At 39.2% G+C, this 24,162-nt stretch overlaps 1 long non-coding RNA gene across 1 annotated transcript in view; it reads left to right on the forward strand.

The window, feature by feature from the left end:
* Positions 1 to 19,136, forward strand: part of LOC144455139 (uncharacterized) — a 33,567-nt gene extending 14,431 nt beyond the window's left edge. The window contains exon 3 of the long non-coding RNA XR_013483817.1: positions 17,580 to 19,136. This is a non-coding gene — a long non-coding RNA (uncharacterized LOC144455139). The remainder of the gene's footprint in view (positions 1 to 17,579) is intronic.
* The last annotated feature ends 5,026 nt before the right edge of the window (positions 19,137 to 24,162 follow it).

A 24,162-nucleotide genomic window follows, 5' to 3' on the forward strand; every position in this document is an offset into this window, starting at 1 on the left:
TGTGGACTAGCTCCTATACTTCTTGCCAGGGCCAGACAGGAAGTTGTTCAGTCATTTCAGTTGTATCTGACTTTCCATGACCCCATCTGGGGTTTTCTTGGCAAAGATACTGAAGTGGTTTGCCGTGTCTTTCTCCAGTTCATTTTACAGATGAGGAAACTGAGGCAAGCAGGGTTAAATGACTTGCCAGGGTCACATAGCCAGTAAGTATCTGAGGCCCAGTTTGAACTCACTCTATCCTTCTCGATGATTTCTAGATGTGGAGACCTAGTCTTAAAACAAAAACAAAATCAGTGTTTATCTTCCATGACTTTGTGGAACCTAGATTTTCTAGAGCAATCAGAACAACCTGGTATTTCTCTGAAAAGGACCTTTAAGAGGGTGGAAAGATGGACATTGAAGGAAAAAAGCACATTAAGTTTATAGCATTCATACCTTCTATCATTTGGCTCTGCTAACATGTCCTTCAAAAATTCATAATCAAGCACTTTCAGAATAACTTAAGATGTTCTAGACTTATTTAAAAAAAATAAGATTTAGCATTGTCCGTATTCAGATGGGACAGTCACAGGGATGTGCTGTTGTTATGTTGTTTGTCCTTCATTCTCGAAGAGGACCGTGAATCAGCAAGGAAATGCTGTGACTTGCAAGTGACTTGGATTTAAGTGAGGCAGGGCTGTGCACAGTCACCATCCTCATTTTCTCCTCCAGCGCCATTTGGGTCCCGGGCCTGTTGTAGATCAGGACCACTTGAGATGGCCCAGGATGCAGTGGGAGGCCTTGGTCTTTTTGAGCTAAGGTCTTTCTCAGGTCTCAGTTTGTCTGAGGCAATGCCCATTCAGTGATTAAGGCTAGGCAAAAATGAGGCAAAGAATGGCCTCTCTTTTACTAAGTTAAAAGAAAAAAAAAAAGAAAACCAATCTGGGAGGGGAAGATCCTCAGGATTGCTGGGACAGACAGCAACCTGTGAGTAACAGTAGCAGCTGCTCCGCTGGGAACTCAGCTGACCAGTTCCAGTTGGGCAACACAACTTCTTCCTTCCTTCCAGGGGTGTGCTAGCAAATGTTTAACAACTGACTTTCTAAAGAAAAAAGTGGCTACAAAGCACATTCTTTTTTTTTTTTTTAACATTTTCTCCAACTTTTTCTTAAGTCTAGGTTATCAACAATGCAGAAAATTAAGTCCTGTTCTGTATCATTTGCTAATTAGTAAGATATTAAATGCTCACAACTGAAAATTTAACAATAGACTCTCCTGCAGTCTGTTCCATCTGGCTCCAACATGCCTCTGGTCATCAAAGGTTATGAACATTTATTTAACAGGGAAAAATTCAAAGGATTCTGGGGTCTAATATCTTTACAAAGTGTCCCAATCAAGAGCCTCCCCTGTTGCATTTGGCTACCACAACCCAACTTCCATGCGGACCAAGTGAAGCACGTGATTTTCAGAACTTTCCAGGACTTTGCATCTCTGCTAGCTCTTTTTCCCGAGGCATAAGCAAAGCATCCAGTGACTTACAGTCTCAAGATCTGACTCAGTATAATGATAAATCCTCAGCTACAGCCTTTCTTCTCCAATGCTTCTGCTCAGAGGCTGCTTCCTTTTCCTCCAATAAAAGAGGACAACCCCAAAATCGCTTTCTCAGAGATGTTCAAGAAAGGGTAAAAAATAAGCAGAGAAAAGTAACTCTTCTTTTGGAAAATAGAATCCGGATGCTCTGCTAAAATCACCTTTTTTCTCTGGGTTAAAAACGTCACCATTTGTTACCTTGTTTGTGATCCCTGACTGCCCAGGGAGGTTGAAGTTCCTATGATTTATGGTCTATATAAAAGCATAAAGTTTTGCTTAAGCCTCTGAGTGAACATTTTTTTTTCCCTAAGCATGACAGATGAGGTGAAGACAAAAGATGGGGACACAATAACAGGGGTAGGTCAGGAATCTGTGTCTGTGTGGACGGAGGGGGCAGTTCTCTTGGGCGGTGCGATTTCCATGAGAATCTGGGGTCTTTGTCACGTTTTTGGATGGATGACCTGAGTCTGAGATATTGGTGAATAGCATTAACAAAGGTCTGGTTAGCCCCAGCCATGAGGTGAAGTCTGTGTTCAGAAAACACTGCCACCTCAAAGGCTGGAGTTACATTGAAATGGATACAACCTCGAGATGGCCAGGAAGCTTTCTTTGTGTGAAACAAGTGGCTTTCTTTCCCCCATCTCCCTTCCCCGTCAGAGGGAGGCATGCATATTAACACACCTAAAGGAGAGAAAGCAGCTCCATGGCTGTGGGGACTTGCTTAATCTCTCTGTCTCCTCTTTCTTGTCTCTAAAATAGGAGTATTGGCTCAGTTGCGTATTATGGGGTGATGTTTGGCCGTTGCCAAGCATGGAAATGCTCACTACCTTGTTACAGAGTAGAATGTGGGTTGGCCCATGCACTACATCTGGGTCTTTTAATATCACCCCCTTTGCCACCATTAGAAGCAGAATTTATCACCGTTTTGCTTTGTTTGCTTTAGTTAAATTTTTGTAAAAACCAGTGAGAGTCCAGGATAAGTCCTCCCCCTCTTTTTTTCTGCCCCATTTTTCTATAAGCCATGCTGTCCAGAGCAGAGGACCATATCTAATCTCCCAATTAGGTCAGGCCCTGGAATAATCAATCTCCCTAACAGCAGATGCCTTGTTTTAAGCCAATGAATGCTTGGTCTCCAAAGCAGTTTTGTACTGAAGGCAAAGCGCAGTGGGCAAATGGGGTGAGAACACTTCCAAGCCAGAGAAAATGCTTCTGGAGACTGTCTTTTTGCCTGGACTGGATGGACTAAAACTGATGAAAGAAGTATCCACACCAAAGTGAAAGTTGTAATCAGTTTGTCTAGCCTGTCATAACATCTGTACCAACCCACGTACAGATTGTAAGTCCTAAACCTTGTTGGAACATGACTTAAAGTGTGATTTTAAGATGGATGAGGAATAGTGTATAATTTTCCTTTTCAATAAATGTTGTGCATCTTTAGCTTGTGTAATGTGCTTTTTGAAATTTGTTAACATTGAATTTTAGTGGTAATGGTACCATAACAATATTATGCTGAGTTTAAAAAAATTGTTTTTGCTCTTTTAACGTCATCATGGGATCCATAGATCCCTCTTTTGACTCAGTGGAAATACTTTGATTGATGCTATTTAGTAAGGAAATGATTGAGTACCATAGCCTGCAAGACAACCATTTATATTCTAATAATAAGAGCCTAAACCTAGAAATTGAGTTTATTTAATTACAGCAATAAGTAGATATTTACTTTCCCTATGAATCAGAGATTTCAAAAGTGAGTCACATTAAACCATAAAACTCTCCTTAGGAATTTATTCCCTGGCTCCCTACAGTGTCCTTTGAGCATATAAAATAAATAAAGAATCCAGGAGGCCACAGAAGAATGGGTTTATTTCCTTTCTGGATTCCCAAAACAATGAAAAACAGTCCATTGGAACCTTTGCAAGGTAGCCAAGAAAAACAAGAGAAGAAAAGACTTGCTAGGTCATTTGAATGCCATTCCTTTATTTTCTGGGTCATGCTAGACCTAGGAGAAAAATGTCCTAATAGCTTTCTGTGTAAAAGTCAGGTCTGCCAGGATTTTTGTGTTGCAAATTACTTCAATCTCATCAAATCTATTGAAGGTTCATTCTGGGTCCTGTCTTCTCTCTGCAGTGATGGTATCATCCATTCCATTTGATTAGACCTTGCAGAAAACATTAAAAACAGACAGCTTGTCATGTGAGAAGCTTGGCACTAATCATTTGCCAACTTTTCACCAAACCCTGAAATCCAATTACATTAAGTTTATGGGGTTATCTTATTTTTCTAGGTAATTTTCTAAAATTCAACCTGGTGAGCAAAGGGAAACAATGTGATATCCAGTCTAGAAATCTTTCTGGCAGTTTTTTAAGGCCACAGACTCTTCTTTTTTATTGATTGATTTTTAGACAGTTGGGGTTAAGTGACTTGCCCAGGGTCACACAGCTAGTAAGTGTCAAGTGTTTGGTCTGAATTTGAACTCAGGTCCTCCTGACTTCAGGGCCAGTGCTGTATCCGCTGCTCCACCTAGCTGCCTGGACAGACTCTTCTTAATAATAAAATCCAAAACTATGTTAAGGAATTGACTAAAATGACCGTAGTCTTTGACTCAGAGATCCCACTGCTAGGCACCTATCCCACATAGGTCAATGATAAAAAGAAAGGACTCATATCCATCCCAATATTAATAATCGCCTCCTTTTTGTAGTAATAGAGAACTGGAAACTAAATAGAGAGCTATCAAGTAGGGGCTGGTTAAACAAATTATGGCACATGAATATAATGGAATATTATTCACTGTAAAAAGCAATGAGTGAGTACAGAGTAGCACAAGAAAACTTATATGAACGGATGGAAAATGGAGTAAACAGAACCAGGGAAACAACATGTGTGGTGACTACAATGATGTACAAGTGATGAACAACAAAAGTTCCCAAACGGAATGCTGTGAAATTCCAATGACCAAGCTTAACCCCAAAGAAGAGAGATGAGCAGGTACTGCCTTCCCTTCTGTGCAGAGTTGAGAGATTGTGGGTGGGGAATACTATAAATGTTGCTAGAATTTTTTGATGTTTGGGTTGATTTTACCGAGCTATGCCACCTCCCCTCCCTTTCTTTCTTTCTTTATTTAGTTGGTAGGGGTTAGCTCTCTGGCGGTGGGTTGAAGGAAAGCTACATTGGTAAATGAAGGTGATATAGGGACTCAAGGAATCAACACAATTTCAAAAGGAAAAAGATAGAATAAAAAGACACAAATGACATAAAAAATGAGAGACAGCTGGAGGCAGCTCAGTGGCACAGCCACTCAGCCTGGAGCCTGGAAGACCCCAGTTCAAGTGCTGCCTCAGATACATATTCAATGTGTGACTGTAGGCAAGTTAACCTTTGTCTGACTTAGTTTCTCAACTGCAAAATAGGGATAGTAATAGCACCTACCTCCCAGGGCTGCTGTAAAGATCAAATAAAATACTATTTGTAAAGTTCTTAGCTCAGTACCTGGTACAAAGTATGTGCTTAATGAATACTTCCTTTCTTCTACTTGGGTTTATCCTGACTGATTTGTGATAGTATTTTCGTTAAAACTAGTGGAGTGCCTTAAGACTGTTAAGGTCATTGTCAAATTGAGGGGTGGAAGTAGAAGCCCCCCCAGCTTGAGGTCCAGATAGATCTACTTCTTGGGTATGCTTTGGGTCTTCAATTTAATTCACTTTAATAAAAGGACGTCCTTTTCATTTTAATAAGAGAATATCCTTTATTTTGGGGGAGAATTAATCAATCAACAAAGATCTGTTGTCTGCTATGTGTCAGGCACAAGGCTAGGTACAGAAGATACAGAGATACAAAATGAAATAGTCCCTTCCCTTAAGATTTCCTTTAAAGAGATGGAGACTCCCTAGGTTCTCTTCCTTTCTTATCATACAAAAATAATTGAAATTCCCATGTCTATTGTACTTTAGGATTAAAAAGAACTTTGAGTTTCCTGTAAAAATTCTGGGAATAGAGAGTAGACATATTATTATTCCTATTTTACAGATGGAGAAACTGAGGCTAAGAGAGATTAAATGATTTTGGAAGGATCATGCAATGAAGAGATAGCAGAGTGTGAACTTGGATCTGGATAATCTGAGGCCAAATTCAGTTTTCTGCCCTAGGAAGAAGTAGAGTTCAGATTTTCCATAGTGTTCCTTAATCAGTTATCTCTCATTCTGAAGTCTTTTAGCATAGAAACTCAGCTGCCACTTTGAGTCCGCCTGGACGAAGCCATTTTGAACCCTTACAGATTTGGGCAGGGTTCATTGTCTCAGCAAAATGGCGCCGGGTTCAGCATGCTGTTCTTGCCTGGGCAGTCACTCAAGACCTCAGGTCCAAAAGAAACACCCACAGATCTCATCACCATGTTTTTTGGAAGTCCTTTCGTAGCTGTAAATGGTGAAGTGCATATTTCACTAAGAGCATTCCAGGAATGCTGAAGTTTAGTCAGTTCAGTGAGAGCCTCTGAGGTATTCAGAAAAAGATGAAGTATTAATGGGTAATTGGTTATCAAAATTACCCAGCCAAGCAAGCAGAAGTGTTTTCCTGTACTGTGTAGAGGTGATGGGTTCTCCACTTCCTCAGGCCATGATAACCAAGCTCCTCAGAACTACTTGAACTATTGCTAAGTTTCTGGAAATACAACAACAAAATAATGGGCCTAGAATATGGTTGCCTTTGTCTCTTAATCTCATCATCTGTCCTTTCTGTTCTAAATATAACCCAGGTGCCTCAAGGACATCGGAGAAATCGATGGTGGGATTGGATGTTCTGAAGGCAGAAAAGAACTTCTTGGGTTACAATCCCTAGAATGAATATGGGGATTGGTGTGGGGAATGGGGAGAGCAAGATGACAATAATGTGAGTGATAAGAATTCTGGGGCTTTTGATGTTGATTTAGGAGAGGGATGGAGGGAATTCTGGAGAAAGAGTCAACATGGACATTAAAACTTAGATGTTAAAATGGTGGCAGAAGAACCAAGGCTTATTTACACCCCACCTCCCCCACCCCCTGACAGTTGTGGCTAAGCTATATCCAATAAACTGAGAAAAAAAATGGTGAAGTGCTTCAATCTCCTCCTGCCTTCTGCCTCCATATCTACCTGAAATGGTACACATTTATTCCAGAGTTCTTCTATCCTTTAAGCCTGTTTATAATTCCTGATTTCATTCATGTCTTTGAAAGCATCTTACCTTTGACATAAAACTATGATCTGTCATAACTGGCTTGTGATGCCTGTCTATATGATCATTGTGCATAGTGGGAATTGCAATGGAGCAAGCTGGTAGACACAGCTTGATATGCGGAAGACTAATTGAGATCCGACTCTGCCTTTCCTCCCTGCCCTGACCTGTTTTTCTGGCCCCGCGTGAAAACACTTCTAGCTGTTTTGGGTGTTCAGCCTCTCATTTGTGTCCCTATTTGTTGCTTTTGGAACGTCTGGCCAATCATCAAAAAAGTTTCTAAGTAACCCAGGGTAAATTTGTCTGTGTGTGTGTGTGTGTCTGTGTGTGTCTGTGTGTGTCTGTGTGTGTCTGTGTGTCTGTGCGTAGCTAGCTATTTATAGCTATTTATGTCTTGGATACTAAACCCTTCTATGATTTTTTCCCCACTCAATTGCTTTTCTTCTTATCCTAGGTGTATTAATTTTGTTTGTGCAGAAGCATTTCAAATGTAATCAAAGGGATGTCTTTGATTTGGGGGCGTGGTAGGTAAAATTTTGGCGCAGCAGGAGATAATTAGTGATAGTGATTTAAAAGGGAAAAAAAATGAAAAACACACAGAAGGGAGAAGCAGGAAGTTCATAAAGGTTTTCAGAAGGATAAGAAGGAAAGTGTTGGTATTACTAAATTACATTTACTTCAAAAAATTCCTAGGGAAGCAAAGTTGAGTTTCTTATCTTTTCAGTTTTTTTGTTTGTTGAACTTTTTGTACTTGTTCGTTTTTGCTTGAGGACAGCTAGGTGATTCAGTAGATAGAGCTCTGGGCCTAGAGTCAAGAAGACCTGAGTTCAAATCTGACCTCAGATACTTACTAGCTGTGTGACCCTGGGCAAGTCACTTCACCGTGTTTGCCTTAGTTTCCTCATCTATAAAATGAGCTGGGGAAGGAAATGGCAAACTCTTCCAGGATCTCTGCCAAGAAAATCCTCAGTGGGTCCATGAAGAGTCAGATAGGGCAAAAATGACTGAAGAACAACAACAATTTTTGCTAAGTTTTTAAAGAAAAATTAAAAATAGAAACTAGTAGACCTTTTCAGAGATTGAATGGCCTCTTATAGGTTGTGGACTCCCTCTCCCTAAATGTCTTGGATCACGACTTTGGTGACCTTTGGCCATATAGGTTGTAGTGTACATTCTTTTTATAGGTGCAGGTTCAACTAAATAGCTTCCCAGGCCCCTTCCAACATTGCAGTTCTCTCAGTCTGGTACCTTCCTTGATATCATTGAAACATATTGTTCAGTTCTCTTGTGGGATTCTTTGTGAAAGACTTCAAAATAGAGGTCATCCTGGACAGAATGGAGGAGAGTATTTAGATAAATGCAACTCATCACAAAAGTTGAATCAAATTTCCTGTCCATATGACTTTAATTGTATCTTTTCTCAGTTGTTTTTTAAGCCAGAGAACCAGAAAAAGACTTAACTTTCCCAATGTTCCTAAAAATGACTCCTGGCAGCTTATATCTGGGAGCCTGAGTTAGCTGGAAGTAGATCTTTCCCCCTTTGTTATACGATTGCTTTTGATTTTTTGCACTTGATTTTTTGTTTTCATCTTCTGTCCACATAATGATTCAAATATTATGGCATATGCCACAGGGAAGAGAATGAGTTTAAGCTTCTAGGAGAATATTTGAATTTAAATACAATTTAACTCACGAGAAAATTGAGTTGATTTGCATTTCTTTCCAACTGACTGTGACATTTACAGTGATTTTTAGTGTAGGATTCATGGGGAAAGAAGATGCATTAACATTAGTGCGTGTCAGAACATTAAGAGCAGGAAATCACTATGGTGAATTTGGCTTCGTTGTGCATACATAAGATTCTTTTGAGCTATGAATGCGTTCTGCATGGATGTGTGACTGCCCTGCTGTGAGATATTTACAAAAACATTTACATTATGTCTCAGTTTTAAAGATGCTACTGTAATTATTCTGCCTTTCTCTGTCACGTGGGGGACTCCTGCCGCTGTTGCTGTCTTGATTAGTTTCCAGGAAAGCTTAGGGACAGCAGGCTGATTGCGTCAGTCAGCTGGAGCACTCTCTGAAGGTTCATACTTTCATTAACCTTCAGGGAATTTCCAGAGGTGGGGACCACTCTGAGCTTGAGTTCCTGCTCAAACAAAATTTGATTGAAATATTTTCCTCACCCCCACTTCATGTTATCTTTTGTTTGGGGGGAGGGGCAGGATGGAATGGAGTGGAAGGGATATCCACACGTGTAATTTCATTAGGAACTCTCCCAAGAAAGGACTGATCTGTTTACTGCTGAAAATGAGTTAGTTGATTGGCTGAGAATCTTATACTAAATCCCAGGCTAATGGACTTTGAACACTTGAGTTTTAATTTTGACTCAGTTCTTAACTAGCTCTGTGACTTTGGGCAAGTGGTATCATCTCTCTGAGGTTTATTTTCCTCATGAATGTTTGGTTAAATGATGATGATGATGGTAATCACCATTATAATGACTGACATTCATAGAGCATTCCAGAGTTTATAAGGAGCGTTTATGCACATTATCTCACTGGAGCCTTACAACAGTCCCGGTACTACAGATATCATTCCTATTTTACAGATGAGGAAATCAAGGCTCAGAGTGTCTAAGTTCCTTTGCCCATGATGTTAGTGTCTGAGGGGGGACTTAATCTAATTCCGGTCTTCTATTGACAAAGTCAGGTCCCTCCCTGCCAGCTTCTTATTCTGTGGCAATACAGATGTGCAGACAGAAGCTCCAGGAAATCAGTGGGACAAGATCATTGTGTGTGAACCTAGGCAAGTCACAACCTGCAGTAAAGTCCCCCTTTCACATCTCCGTAATGCTTCTGTAGAGGAGATACAGGGGAAGCATCCCAAGCAGCCTCCTCAGGCCAAGGAAAGCAGAAGCATCATGGCTTACGTATTGGGGGTGGGGGGATATAGCCTAGAGAGGAAGCAAATGGTCTGAGGATATTGCAAAAAAAAAAAAAGGGGGTGGGTTTTGACAGTCTGTGGCTAATTGATTCTCCCCCTCCCTCATTTATTATTTGTTTTTAACATTCTTTTCTTTAAATTTTGAGTTCCAGACTCTCTCCCTCTACCCCCCCCCACTGAGAAGGCAAACAACGTATCAATTATACACATGAAATCATGCAAAACATATTTCCATATTAGCCATATAGTAAAACAAAGCAAATATATATGTGTATATATATGTATTTGTGTGTGGTGTGTGTGTGTGTATGTGTGTGTGTGTGTGTGTGTACTTCAATTTGCACTCAGGGTTCATCAGTTCTCACTCTGGAGGTGGATGACGTTTTTCATCATGAGTCCTTTGGAATTTTCTGGGATCATTGTATTAATCAGAGTAGCCAAGTCTTTCGAAGTTGGTCAACAGGCCATTCTAGAACATTATGGGACCAGGCTGTTGGTTCAGATTTGCCATATCCCAGCTTCACCTCTGCATCAATAAAAGTAGGGCATTCGCTAGCTATAGTATCCTACTTTTATCTGTGCAAGGATTCTTAACTTGGATTCTATAAACGCCCATTGGGACTGGGGACAGATAACTAGTGAATCTGTGAACTTTGATGGGAAAAAATACATCTTTGTTGATCTTTTTTTTTGTCATACATCCTCTATATTATATTTTAAGCATTTAAACAGACTGTTTTGGAAAGGGGCCCATAGACTTTTATACACAGCCAAAGGATGCCTTGCCAGAACACCGTGAACTATGTTCTGCTAGCTACTATACCTCATCACAGTAAGTGCTATTACTAATGATGAAGAAAGTGGGATGGAAGGAAATCATAACTGAATGTGAACTCACTCATGAAACAGAAGTGGATGGCAGAATGTATTAGAAACGAGGATTCAACAATATGTTGTTTACAAGAGACACACTTGAAACAGAAAGACACACAGAGAGATAAAATAAAGGACTAGAGTAGAATCTATTATGCCCCAGCTGAACCAAAAAAAGACAAAGGTAGCAATCATGGTCTCAGACAAAGCAAAATTTAAAAAAAAAGACATAATTTAAAAAGATAACCAGGGAAACTAAATTTCACTAAAAAGGTACCATAGATAATGAAGTAATATCAAAAGTTTGTATAGCAAATTTCTGTGATAAAGGCCTCATTTCTCAACCATATACTGAGTATAGAACTGAGTCATTATCAAAATAAGGCATTTGCCAATTAATAAATGGTCAAAGGATCTGAATAGACAGTTTTCAAAAGAAAGATCTTAACATCACTGATAACCATGATGATCTAGTTGAACTAAACTACTGAGCCAGACATCCTGGAGAATGAAGTCAAGTGAGCCTTAAAAAACATTGCTAAGAATAATGCTAGTGGTGGTGATAGAATTCCAGTTGAGCTATTGAAAATCCTAAAAGATGATGCTGTTAAAGTGCTTCACTCAGTGTGCCAGCAAATTTGGAAAACTCCACAGTGGAAACTGGATTGGAAAAGATCAGTTTATGTCCCAATTCTAAAGAAGGGCAATTCCAAAGAATGTTCAGATTACCAAACAATTGTGCTCATTTCACATGCTACCAAGGTTGTGCTCAAGATTCTGCTAGCTGGGCTTCAGCAATATGTGAGCTGAGAATTACCAGAAGAGCAGACCGGTTTTTGAAGAGGGAGAGGAACTGGAGACCAAATTGCCAATATTTGCTGGATTGTGAAGAAAGCAGAAAAGTGCCAGAAAAAGATCTACTCTGCTTTGTTGACTCCACTAAAGCCTTTGGTGGATCACAACCAAATGTTGCAGGTCCTCAAAAAGACAGGGATATAAGATCATCTTACTTATCTCCCGAGGAACCTGTGTGAGGACCAAGAAGCAACAATTGGAACCAAACATGGAAAAACTGATTGGGCTAAGATTGGGAAAGGAGTACAATAAGATTGTATATTGTTACTTTTTAAAAAAAATTAACTTACATGTAGAGAATACCATGTGAAATGCCAGGCTAGATGAGTCCAAAGCTAGAATTAAAGTTGTCAGGAGAAATATCATCAATCTCAGATATGCAGATGATACCACTCCAATGGCAGAAAGTGAAGATGAAATAAGAAGCCTCTTCATGAGGGTGAAAGAAGCTAGTTTGAAGCTTAACCTCAAAATAACTAAGATCTTGGCAATTTGTCCCATCACTTCCTGGAAAATAGAGGAAGAAGAGGGGAGGCTGTGTCAGATTTTAGAGTTATTTGAAATGAACTGGAGTTAGTTCTTTGGAAAAAGGATTAGTGACTCTGTATGATGATGTAGTGCTAACATTGTCATACGAGTAGAAGAAACAGGTCTCCCTTCAGAACTCCAATATTTTCAAAGGGTATTAAGGCAGTTAAATAAGAAAAACAGAAGTCTGAAGAGTGGATTATTTCTCTTCTGAGGGCTTTAAGAGGAAAAAGAAAGGAAAGTGAAAGAAGGAATACATTGGTGTAGAAAGGAAGAAGAAGGTGAGGAAACTTAGTATTTCTCATAATTGAGTTGCATGAGAAGAAGACTGTAGCCTCACTCTTATTTGAAAAGGTCAAAGAAAATTGAACACACCCACAAAATTTGATGTAGAGATATATCAATCTCAATAGGGAAACCAGTGGGCAATGGGTGGGAGGATTTAAATGGAAGGTTAACACCAGAGAGAGAATATACACAAGCAAAATAAACTTATTGATCCTGAAGAGGAGATTAAAAGTGAAACAGCAAAGAAAAAGCAAAGACCTATATATAATCCAAGGTGTATGTGTGTGGGGGGTGACCTTGGATTGATTCATTGTGGGAATGGCTGAACAAATTGTGGCACATAAATGTAATAGTATATTATAGGCAGCTAGGTGGCTCAGTGGAGAGAGAATTGGACCTGAAGAAAGGATAACCTGAATTCAAATACAGTCTCAGACACTTCCTAGCTGTGTGACCCTGGGCAAGTCACTTGATCGCTGACTGCCTCAGTTTCTCCATCTGTAAAATGGGGATAATAATGATATCTATCTTCCAGGTTTATTATAAGGGTCAAATTGAAATAATATTTGTCAAGTGTTTTGCAAACCTTAAAATGTTATATCAATGGTATGATGATGATGGTGGTGGTGATGGTGATGATGACAGCAGTAATGATGATGATGATGATGACACCAAAAGAAATGAAGAAAGAGACAATTGCAGAGAATCCTGGGTAGTATAAACTGATGAAGAGTGAAGTGAATAGGACCAGGAAAACAGTTTCTACAAGGACAGAAATATTGTAACAAAAAATAACTTTGAAAGACTTGAGAATTTGATCAACGCAACGACCAACCACATGTCCAGAGGATCTATGATGAAACATGTTATCAGCCTCCTGATAGGGAGATGGTGTACAGAGATGCCGAAATATTTGTGCATATGGACATTGTGTGGAATAGTTCTACTTAGATATGTTTATTTGTTAAAAGGTTTTTTCTTTCTCTCAGTTTTTAATTGGGGGAGTATAGAGAGGAGGGGAAAAAGCAATAATGATTCAAAAAAAGGGCCATTGAAACATTAAAAAAAAAGAATAGAAAAGAACAGAAGGAAATTCAGGAAGGAAACACAAACAGGACAGTTTTAGAATAATGTGGAAATGGTATGTGTGATTTATGAAATGGCAATTTACTCACATAAAATTATCCTCTTGTGTCCTTCTGTGTGTATGGAAATGCTCCTTCTTGATGTTTAAGTTCAGAATTAAAAAAAAAATGATTAGAGACTGCTGGGGAGGGGCCAGGATGGTGTTGCCTGAGGACCAGCCTGGCTTAGCATCAGACTTAGGCTCATCACACAGGATTGTCTGCTAGGGTTCTAATCTTAAGGATTTGGAGTTGGAATCAAGCCTTGAGTTCATCGAGCCCAACTCCTTAATTTTACAATTGATGCCCAGAGAGATGAAGGAATTTACCCTAGGTCACACTGGTAGGAAAAGGGCCAAGTCAGAGTTTTACGCTAGCTATTCTGACTCCAAAGGCACCACTCCTACTGGGTGATGAATTCTTGGACACTCATTCATCTCAAGAGAAACTATGGCATAAATGCAAATCCCTGCTTAAAGCAAGTAATTATTTATAGCAAAGAAAATAATACAATTGGTCACTTTTGGTACACAGTTAGCTTAAAATTAGGGTTTTCTTAAAATGGTACACACTTGCACCCCTCCTTACTCCTCTACTCCACCTACCCCACCTACCCCAGGTGGGTACTTATATAACTGTTAAACAAAAAAAATTTATGAAACCTGGTTTTTTTGAAACCCATTCTTAATATAGTAATACTTATTGGCAACTAGGTGGTCCAGTTGATAAAGAGCTAGAGCTGGAGCAGGGAGGACCTGAGTTCAAATCCTGTTTCACACAGGTACTAGCTGTGTTACCCTTGGCAAGTCACTTAATCTCTGTTTGCCTCAGTTTCCTCATCTGTAAAGTGGGGATAATGGAACCTACTTCCTGGGTTGTGAAGCTCAAATGAGATAACAACTGTAAAGTGCCTAGCATAGCGTCTGGCACATAATAAGTACATCATCGTCATCATCATCATCATCATCATCATTATTAATCTTCCCATTTGGAGAGCCCCAGGCTTTCTTACAGCTAATGCTAAACTAGAATTTAAGGAGGATAAACTCGGTGTAACAAATGTGCTTTAAACACAGTTACCAGTATGTTTGAACAGAGTACTAATGATTATTGCAGAGGCTGTACAAGATCACAGGATCATAGGTTTGCAGCTGGAAGGGAGTCATCTCATTCAACTCCATTTTATAGATGAAGAAACTGAGACCTAGCTAGTCAAGTGATGTGTTCAGTGTCATGCAGGTAATATGTGGAAGAATGGGGATTTAAACCCAATGTATGTGTTTAGTCAAACCCGATATCCCTTCTCAATTTTAGATGCTGGGGCAGCAAGGTGTCGAAATGGATAGAGTTCCCAGCCTGAAGTCAGGAAGATTCATCTTCCTGAATTCAAATCTGGCCTCAGACACTTATTAGCTATGTGGCCCTGGGCAAGTCACTTCACCCTGTTTGCCTCAGTTTCCTCATCTGTAAAATGAGCTGGAGAAGGAAATGGCAAACCACTCCAGTATGTTTGCCAAGAAAATCCCAAATGGGGTCATGAAGAATTGGAGAAGACTGAAACAACTGAACAATAAAAACAACAAATTTTAAAACTAAAAACTGAATTTATTAAAAAAAAAACTAAAACAAGACATTAAGCCAAAGATGAATATCTTCTGTTTGGAGATGGGTTTATCACATCTGAGTTAGGAGGAAGTAGGAGTATATTCAAGACTCTTATTATAGAAATGGCTTATGCATTACTAACATTGATGAGGCATGGTCAGCTCCCCTTCCCCACCTCCCAGAGACAGACACATTTATTTCTCTTTGGGATCCTGACACAGAGAACTGATTCTTGTTTTAGGCGAAGGAGCTCCCCTTCAAATCTGTGATTCTTCACTTCTCTGACCTGACTCCTTTGTGTTGGGACTTAGAATGAGGGAAGTCTAGAGGAAGGGGAAGAAACATAGATTTGGGCATAGCTGGGGTTGACAATGAGGTGCTAGAGCTGCCAGGTGGGCAGTGCCCCGACAATGCCAGTCCCAGGTCTGATGAGCATCTTGCTACTTTTTTCCATATGTAAAATCCTTCCTGTTGCTGATTTCAATTAAGTGTTCTTTACAAAATCTTCATTAGCATAAAATTAACACTTTTCCCCATAGAGGTGACAGTTTTATGGAGACATTTCCTTGTCTGTTCTCACGCAATTAAAAAAAAATCCATTGGGCATTCATTTACACCTCTGGAAGCAGCAATAGTCTGGGCTGTGATTCCGGTTTCATTTGCACACCTACTGATCTTGCCATCACTAATTAAAGATTGAATTTAAGGTAATATAAACATTGCTCTTTAGCTGTACTTAAAAGCAATTGTGTGTTTTTTTTTTAAAGGAGGAACATTAACTCCATAGGTCCCTGAAGAAAGACAAGCTTCTTGGTATTCTTTGTTTTAGGCTCTAGAGAGGGGTTTCTGTATTTTTTTGCCCTGTAATAATCAAGTATTAGCTGGGAGTGTATAGGGAAAAGAGCCAGTTCTCAAATATCGAGGGATGGAAACTATATTGAAAGGCAGTGTTGTTTAGTGGAAAACCTGGGCATGGATCCTGTCTCAGACACTGACTAGCTTTGTGACCCTGAGCAACCCATTTAACGTCTCTAATCCTTGGTTTCCCCATGTGCAAAATGGGGATAGTAGCAACAGGACTGTGTTCCACAGGGTTTTGTGAAGCTCAAATGAGATAATGTATGTAAAGTGCTCTGTAAATTTTTCAAGCATTATATAAATTCCAGCGATCAGTATTACTTTGTTAATAATTCAGTTCAGCATGAAAAATACTCCCCTACATGTTGTAGAGGCATTTCTTTATTATGCCCTAGAGTACACTCATTTATTTAACAAGGATTTCTTGATTATGAATGCATACTTGTGTTAGCCTTTGTAAGGGGAAGTATTTAGGAGACAGAAAGCACAGTGATAAGGGATAGAAAAGCACTGGGCTGAGTCATTGTTGTCAGCACTCTGGACAGGGGTGATGAGGGAGGCTGTGATCCGTGGTCTGTATCATCTTTGAAAGCGCCAATTGGATAACACCATACCCTGGCTATAGGCATGAAAGACTGTCCATGCCCTGGGGGATTTAAAGAGGACGAAGAGGGATTGTTGTGGGCTGGTCGCTATTAGGGAAGTGAGTAGCTGTACCAGTTCTCTTCCAAACTAGTTTCACTTAACATATTTGAACCTCAGTTTCTTCGTCTGTAAAATAAAGGGATCAAGCTACTGTTTTCTACATCTGGCTTCTGTGGGAAAAGAGGTGGGGAAAAAAGAGAAAGACTTTGAGACAGAAGTCATTTAGGTGACTTGGAGAGCTTTAAACTTGTGAAATAGCTGAAAGACAATGTGGGAAGGAGAAATTCAGTAAAACTTGGGAGAAAATGAGGACAGTTTGGAGAAGAACAATCTCCAGGCCCGGATAATTCATCCAGATTCTACTTTCAAGTTGAAAGAGGAGCACAATCAAGGAAAATCATGGAAGACTTACAAATGGACTGGGAGGATTAGGGAGGAGAGCCTCCAGGAGGAGAAGGTGGTTGACCAGCCACGCCAAAACAAAACAAACAAACAAGTACAACAATTGGAAAGTAAAGCAGGTTACTAGAGTGAATTTGTAGGTGGGAGCCCTTGATGAAACAAAGAGGATGATTGTATAGGCCTGAGGGTGTGTGTGTGTGTGTGTGTGTGTGTGTGTGTGTGTGTGTGTGTGCGCGCGCGCGCGCGCGCGCGCGCTGGGGGAGGGAAGGAGGATGGGAATTAAGGAAAGGAAGTTGAATGGGGTTGTCAAGTTAATAAGAGATGATATTAGTCTGTATGAGTACAAACAGGTTCTTACCCTGGGGTAAATGGACTTAAATTTCTTCTTTTTGATAATTATTTTTCAATATCATTGGTCTCCTTTATGAGCTTATGTATTTTATTTTTATTTCTTTAAAAACATCATTCTGAGAAGGGGTCTATAGGTTTAATCAGACTACCAAAGGTGTTCAGGAGACCAAAAAAAAGTCAATAACCCTTGATTTTAAATATAAACACAAATAAATAGTTGTTTTTTTTTAAGATTAAAAATCTTAACCAGGATAGGATAATAGGGAAAATCATTTAGTGACTTGGATGGAGTAAATAATGTTTGTTTGTTTGTTTGTTTTTCTGCAGCAGATGAATGGCCATGACCTGTGTTCCAAGGGGAGGCTGATTTCCCTCCTGGAGAACATATTGTCCACACTCCAAACTGTTAGAGAGAATGATGACCCCTAAAGGAATCAGAAGTGAAGCTTCAGGGGAGGAAAAATGGGACCTGAGGTGGAGGGAAGATGACCTTTGTCAGGGTGATGGAGAACAAAAGAGTATATTGATTTTAAAATAAGATTTGAGACTCTAGCTGAAGAGAAGGGAGCTGGATACTATAAGGAGGCTGGCCACTGAAGTCCCTTTCACGTCTCAAAGTTGGTGATTCTGTGATCTTGTGTCTTGATAACCTCTGAAATTTCTTAAGTCTATGATTTTAGGTGAGATATTTTTCAGTGGGAAGAACATTACATTTAGCCACAGGGATGAATTGCAAACCAGAATTTTCAATCTTTAGCTATGTTACTTCTAGTATGAATTTGGGCAGGTCACTTCACCTCTTGGTCCCTCTGTTTCTTCATCTGTAAAAGGTTAGAGTTGGGCTAGATGGCTTCTGATATCCTTTCTAGCCCTAGATCATTGATTGCTACCCCCTTACACACACACACACACACACACACACACACACACACACGGATTAGGAAGGCTTCAAAACTAAACTCAAGTGAAAGTGATAATATAGCTTTTAACTCACACCTACTGTAAAGGGTATTGAAAACATAGAGACTGGAATTTGAGGAGAGAGGCCATTGAACATGGGTCAGACAGAATCATATCATTTGGAGAACTAAAGGGAAGGTGGAGTATGGAGAGGAAGAATGGAAATCATCCATCCATCCATCCATCTATCTATCTATCTATCTATCTATCTATCTATCTATCTATCTATCTATCTATCTAGCTATCTATCTAGCTATCTATCTAGCTATCTATCTAGCTATCTATCTAGCTATCTTTCTATCTGTCTGTCTATGTCAAAACATCAGTAATGAAGATTATTCAATCAAAGAGGTTGGGGATGGGGTAGAGAGGTTTTTTTTTTTAATTTTTATTCTAAGCCAAATTTTTATCTTATCTATAATGGGTTGTTAAAAATAAAAACAAAAGGAAGACATTAGTTAAAGAAGAACCCCAGATTTGTGCAGAGTATGTGTATACAGGATAAAAGATTGGATTGCTATAAACTAAGACAAGATTTTTTAGGTTTGGAGTAGGCAGGATAATGGGGGTGTGACTTTGCAAAATAAGATTATGTTATAACCAAAACAACAGAAGGAGAAAGGACTATAGCAAAAAGATGGGGAAGAAACCCAGCTTAAGAAATATAAATTTGAATGCTGATGAAAAGAATTCATTAATAAAAAAGAAGCAAATCAGAGTGGATTATATTTGTTGATGTAAAATATGTATATATATATATGTTTTATAATAATATAATTATATAAAATATCATTAAAATATAGGAACTCACACTCCTTCAGAGTCTATCACCAGATATTGGGTGATCTTCTCTGATGCCATCCAAATGTAATGAAACAAGTGTGTTACTATGGGGCCAACATTAAAGTGGGATATTAATACTCATTCTTTCTCTGTGTCTTGCTGACTGCAGTGTGTTCTCACTTTAAATGGTTTCTGTTCTTAGAGATGGACCATCGCCACCTGGTTATATTTAAACTCTCTCAAGGTCCTAGCAGTAAACTTTGGGAAGAAATGTACTTCCTCTACTTACCACTTTTGCTCTTGAGACCCCATCTCGTGTATTTTCTATCCATACAACTATACCTTCACAAAGTAACTCATCCACACAATTCTTGATATTTACACAGCCAGTCATCACAATAATGACATTGTTTGGATTATAAACACAACAATTTACTTAATAGTAAGGCAATATGTTATGATAGATACTATGTTAAAGCAAATGCATAAATAGCAAAATACGTGAATATACATATACACACACACACACACACACACACCCAGATCATCCTCTCCCACTACTATACTCAAAAGCTGCAGTGAAGAGAGGGGACCTCCTTATAGGAACCTGGCAGAGAAACACATGAGGGAGTTGGAAAGTCATGTGCTTAGGATAACTCACAGCTCTGGACTGCAGGTTTCAATGTTATTGGTCCATTCAGGAACATCTGCACCACATGAAATTGCTTATCTAGTCACTGCTTGACTATTAATCTTCACTAGTCCTTAGCTGGAGAAAATATCTTCTGAAACATAAATCTTCCTGAGCCCTTTCAATTACCCAGCACCCTTTAAAGAGTATTTAGAAAGTGTTAGCTTTTAATATGGATAGTCATTCTCTTTAATCCAGAGAACTACTAAGCTTATCAGACTGGCTATCTCTGGTCCAGCCAATCATTCAGTCACCTGCCTGGATGCCACACTGTCCAATCAAAATGGAGTTCACCCCAATTCAGATTCACTCTTTAAGCCAGTTCACCAGGGTACAACAGGGCAAAGTCTCCCTTTTCCTTCTCAAGCCAGAGGGGGCAGCAGAGAGCAACAAGCCCTTAAGAAAGGCTTCACCTTTCTTCACCTCTAGTTGGCACTGAAGGGCAACAGCTATCATTGAAGCTCTTGACCAATGAAATTAGTTTTCTCCAACCAATCAGGAATTACTCAGCTGAAGCCTTCTCTTAGCTGACTGCTTCTCACTGCCACAGCTCAGAAAGCTCAGATTTCCAACCCCGCTAGTAGTGTCTTCAACTCCTCTCCCCAGGTTCCTCTTATCCAACTGCTACTGTTGTACTTCTTACCATTTCAATACCTTAAATGAGAACTTCCTGACTCTCAGTGGCTTATCTTTACTTAAAAAGTCACAACTCTCCAATACTCAGTATCATTTATCCTCTTGCACAAAGAGAATGCATCAATCAATAAGCATTAATTCAGTACCTACTGTGTGCCAGGTACTGTGCTAAGCACTGGGGATGCAAAAAGAGGCAAAAGACAGTCCCTGCCTTCAAGGAGTTTTCAATACAATGGGGGAGATAATATGCAAACAAATACATATAAAGCAAGCTATATACAGGAGAAATAGGAAATAAATGATAGAGGGAAGGCACTAGAATTAAGAAAGGTTGGAATAAACAAGAGTATAGGCTATCAATCACAAAACAAAATTCAGAATAGTTTGAAAGAAATACTGAGGAGGAAGAAGCAAATGAACCTTCTTGGGAAAGGGAATGATAGCAAAAGCAAGTCATTTAAAATAATAGATTGAGGGGTAGGCAGGGAGGGAGTGAAGATTTGGAATGATTGAATTAACCCTATGGGGAAAGAAAAGCTTCAAAAGGAGAGAAATAGATAAATGAATTCAAAAAGATGAGTTTGTAATAAGTAAATCAAAATTGAAATAGGAAAAGTAAACAGAAGTAAGGGAGGGAAGAGTATTATAATAGACTAGCTTTGAGGACGGGCAAGCAAAACTAGTTTTAGGGCCAAATTACTACCTTAAAAGAGTAAGAATTAAAAATCAGTTGAAAGAAATAAGTGGAGAAAAAGAAGAGCCTAGAAATCATAACCTAGTCAGTCCACTAACAAGACACTCCATCTCTGTATTCTGGTCATTCTCTCTGGCTGTCCCACATTCTTGGAATTCTGTGCTCTGCTCTGCTTACTTACCTTTTTGTCTTCTTTTAAGTCTCAAATAAAATCCCACATTCTACGAGAAGCCTTCCCCACCCCATCTTAATTCTAGTACTTTCATACTTTAATAATTTTCTTTTTACATAATATATAGCTTTCTATGTATGTATTTATTTGATGTCTCCCTAGTAGATTGTAAGCTCCTTGAGGCAAGGACGGTCTTTTGCACCTTTTTGTAGCCCCAGTGCTTGGCACATAATAGGTGCTTAATAAGTTTTTATTGATTGATTGATTAACTCAGACATCTACTGGCTATGTGACCCTGGGCAAGCCATTTAACTTCTGTCTGCCTCATTTCTTCAATTGTAAAATGAGAATTATAATAGAACCTGCGCACAGGGTTGTTGTTAGGATCAAATGAAATAGCATGTGTAAAGTGCTTAGCACTGTCTGCCAGGCAGACAGTGGGTGCTTAATAAACCCTTGTTTTCTTCATTCTTTGGTGCCTCTTCCAGACTGCTGATAAATAAACAAGCAAATGAACTAAGGAATGAATGCACAAATAAATAAACAAACAAAATATAAACAAAGAAACAAATAAATAAAGGGTAGCAGTGAAGTTTTTCATTGGCTTAAATACTGATACGGTACCAAAGCTACTTGTAGATGGTTTTTTCTAGTGACAGGTATACATAATAAATGCAGAAATATGGGCTTTGTGATTTGGCAGCAGTGATTTTGCCTTTGTCACTTGTCTTTGTTCTGGTTAGAATTTAATTGTATTCTAAGCAAGAGAGGATATTGGGAACTTCTAATCCTAAATTGGATAGTTCTCTGGAACAAAGGCCTATAATGTTAGCTCCAAACAGAGGCGTTAAAAAAAAACAAAACAAAACACCTTCATCTTAATTAGGTGAACTCTGACTGGCTTTTGTTAACCCTTAACTGTCAGTCTAGGATTGAAAGAGCTGTGAGCTTTCCATTATCAAGGATGGGTTTCTAGTCATCATACCCTAGTAGTCTGGAGCTCAGATGGCTGCTGTGTATGTGTCTTGAAGAGATGTGGCCCCAAACCTGGAATGAGGACCCACTATCCAACGGAGACCATGAAAGCAGCAGTCACATCCCCTTCAGAGAAGAGCAAAGAAGCCCCGGAGACAGCAAGAAGCAGGAGACAACAAGAAGCAGGAGACAACAAGAAGCAGGAGACATCCGAAAAGCAGCACCTAATGAGGGAGCAGCAGAGATACAGTGCGATTGATGCTTAGGTATGCAGACATCAGAAAGCATTGTCCAGCAGGGAACACACACAGAAAGAGGAGCCTGATGACATCAATAGGAAAAAATGGCATCCCTGAAGCCTTAGAAGTTCAAGTAGCCTCACTGGGCATGTGTCCCAGCCACATGTGTGTTCCCAATACATTTTTTGGGGCAGGGAAATAGGGAGAGGAAAAGAATATCCTACTGTGGTTTTCCTTGTTATGTTTTTTCATTCCATAGTTTTGGTTTGAACCACTTGTGTCCTTTGACTGACCAGTGAAAATTTATCCCTTGGTGGGGTTCAGGTCTTATGACTATGAGTGTATGATGTGGGAGAGAGTACCTTGAATCTGGGGTAACTTTTTGGAGGCCCCACAATTAAGGAAGGGGGTGACTGAATTATTGCATATAATAGTACTATATTAGTATACAGTGGTAAAAAGGGTCTTTTAAAGTAAGAGTGCAGAATTAGAGCTAAATACACTCATGGAGTCCATGGCATCCAGCCTCTTCATTTTACAGCGAGGACATGGAAGCCCATTTACATAACCATTATGTGTTAGGTAATGCCATATATTGGTAGTAAGTGCACCCCAAACACATTATATGCATTGTAATAATTAGGTGTCATTTGGGTATATGAGTAACCACTTCTCCCATTTCTCCTAAAACATCATACATAGAAGTGGCTTCTTTCTGCAATTGTGTTTGGAGACAGCTGACTCTCAGGTTCGCAGGTTCCGTGGGAGCCCTCACCTCACCAGGTGTTTCCACTTTGGGAATATCGGGCAAGCAAAGGAGTGCCTTTGTCTCAGGGCGCTGGTCCCTGCCCTTAGGTCTCCTGAGTCAAACCCGGATCTTTTCATTCCTAACACAATTCTCTTTCTATACCACTGTGCTGCCTCAGGGACAAGTTACTCAGTTTATCTAATTCCTTCTGCCTGCTTCCCAAAGATTTGTCTTTCTTAAAATTTCAATACAAAAATTAAATTTTATTGTATAATTAAATATTTTCATTTATTTATATATTTTAATACAAAATTATATTTTCTAGAGATACATGGACATACAGATTCATTTTCAATTATATGATTCACTCTTATGCCTAGGAGGCTAAACATGACCATTATGTATTGTATAAGGATTATCGAGATTTTACAACATAGAGAACACTAAAAAAAATCACAATTATTTAAAATTAGATTTTACACTAACACTTCAAGAGACCATTAAATAACATTTATTTTAATATAACACCTATAAACCTACCTGAGAAACTAATACTCATCCATCATGAATTTATTAGCATCAGCTCAATTTCAATGAATTCCAGATGGGTCCATTCAAATGCTGCCAGATTTATTTCAGATGCTTTCCACATATGGAATTGTCATCAGGGCCCACAACCTGAATGGGATTTTTTTGTTTGTTTATTTGTTTGTCTTCTGTTAATCATAAGAAAATTAAAAATGAGTGCTCATTTCAACTCTGAAAAGTTAAAATTCAAACACTGGGCCTCTGGGCAGAATATGTGTTCCAATTGGAGCTGATTTTCTTTTAAGGATGAACCTTAAAAACTGCACCCACTTTAATGAATGACAACCTGTTTGATTATCATGAAGTTTACTTGGAGAACTTTGGATGGATTCAGTGTTTTTAAGAGGAGACTAGCTGGAGCTAGGTTCCAAGACCAATACCATAGGATGAGGGCAATGGACGATTCCAGATGTCATGTAAACAC

Source organism: Phascolarctos cinereus, unplaced genomic scaffold (genome assembly GCF_003287225.1).
Source record: "Phascolarctos cinereus isolate Bilbo 61053 unplaced genomic scaffold, phaCin_HiC Scaffold_9;HRSCAF=440, whole genome shotgun sequence".
Lineage (NCBI taxonomy): Eukaryota > Metazoa > Chordata > Mammalia > Diprotodontia > Phascolarctidae > Phascolarctos > Phascolarctos cinereus.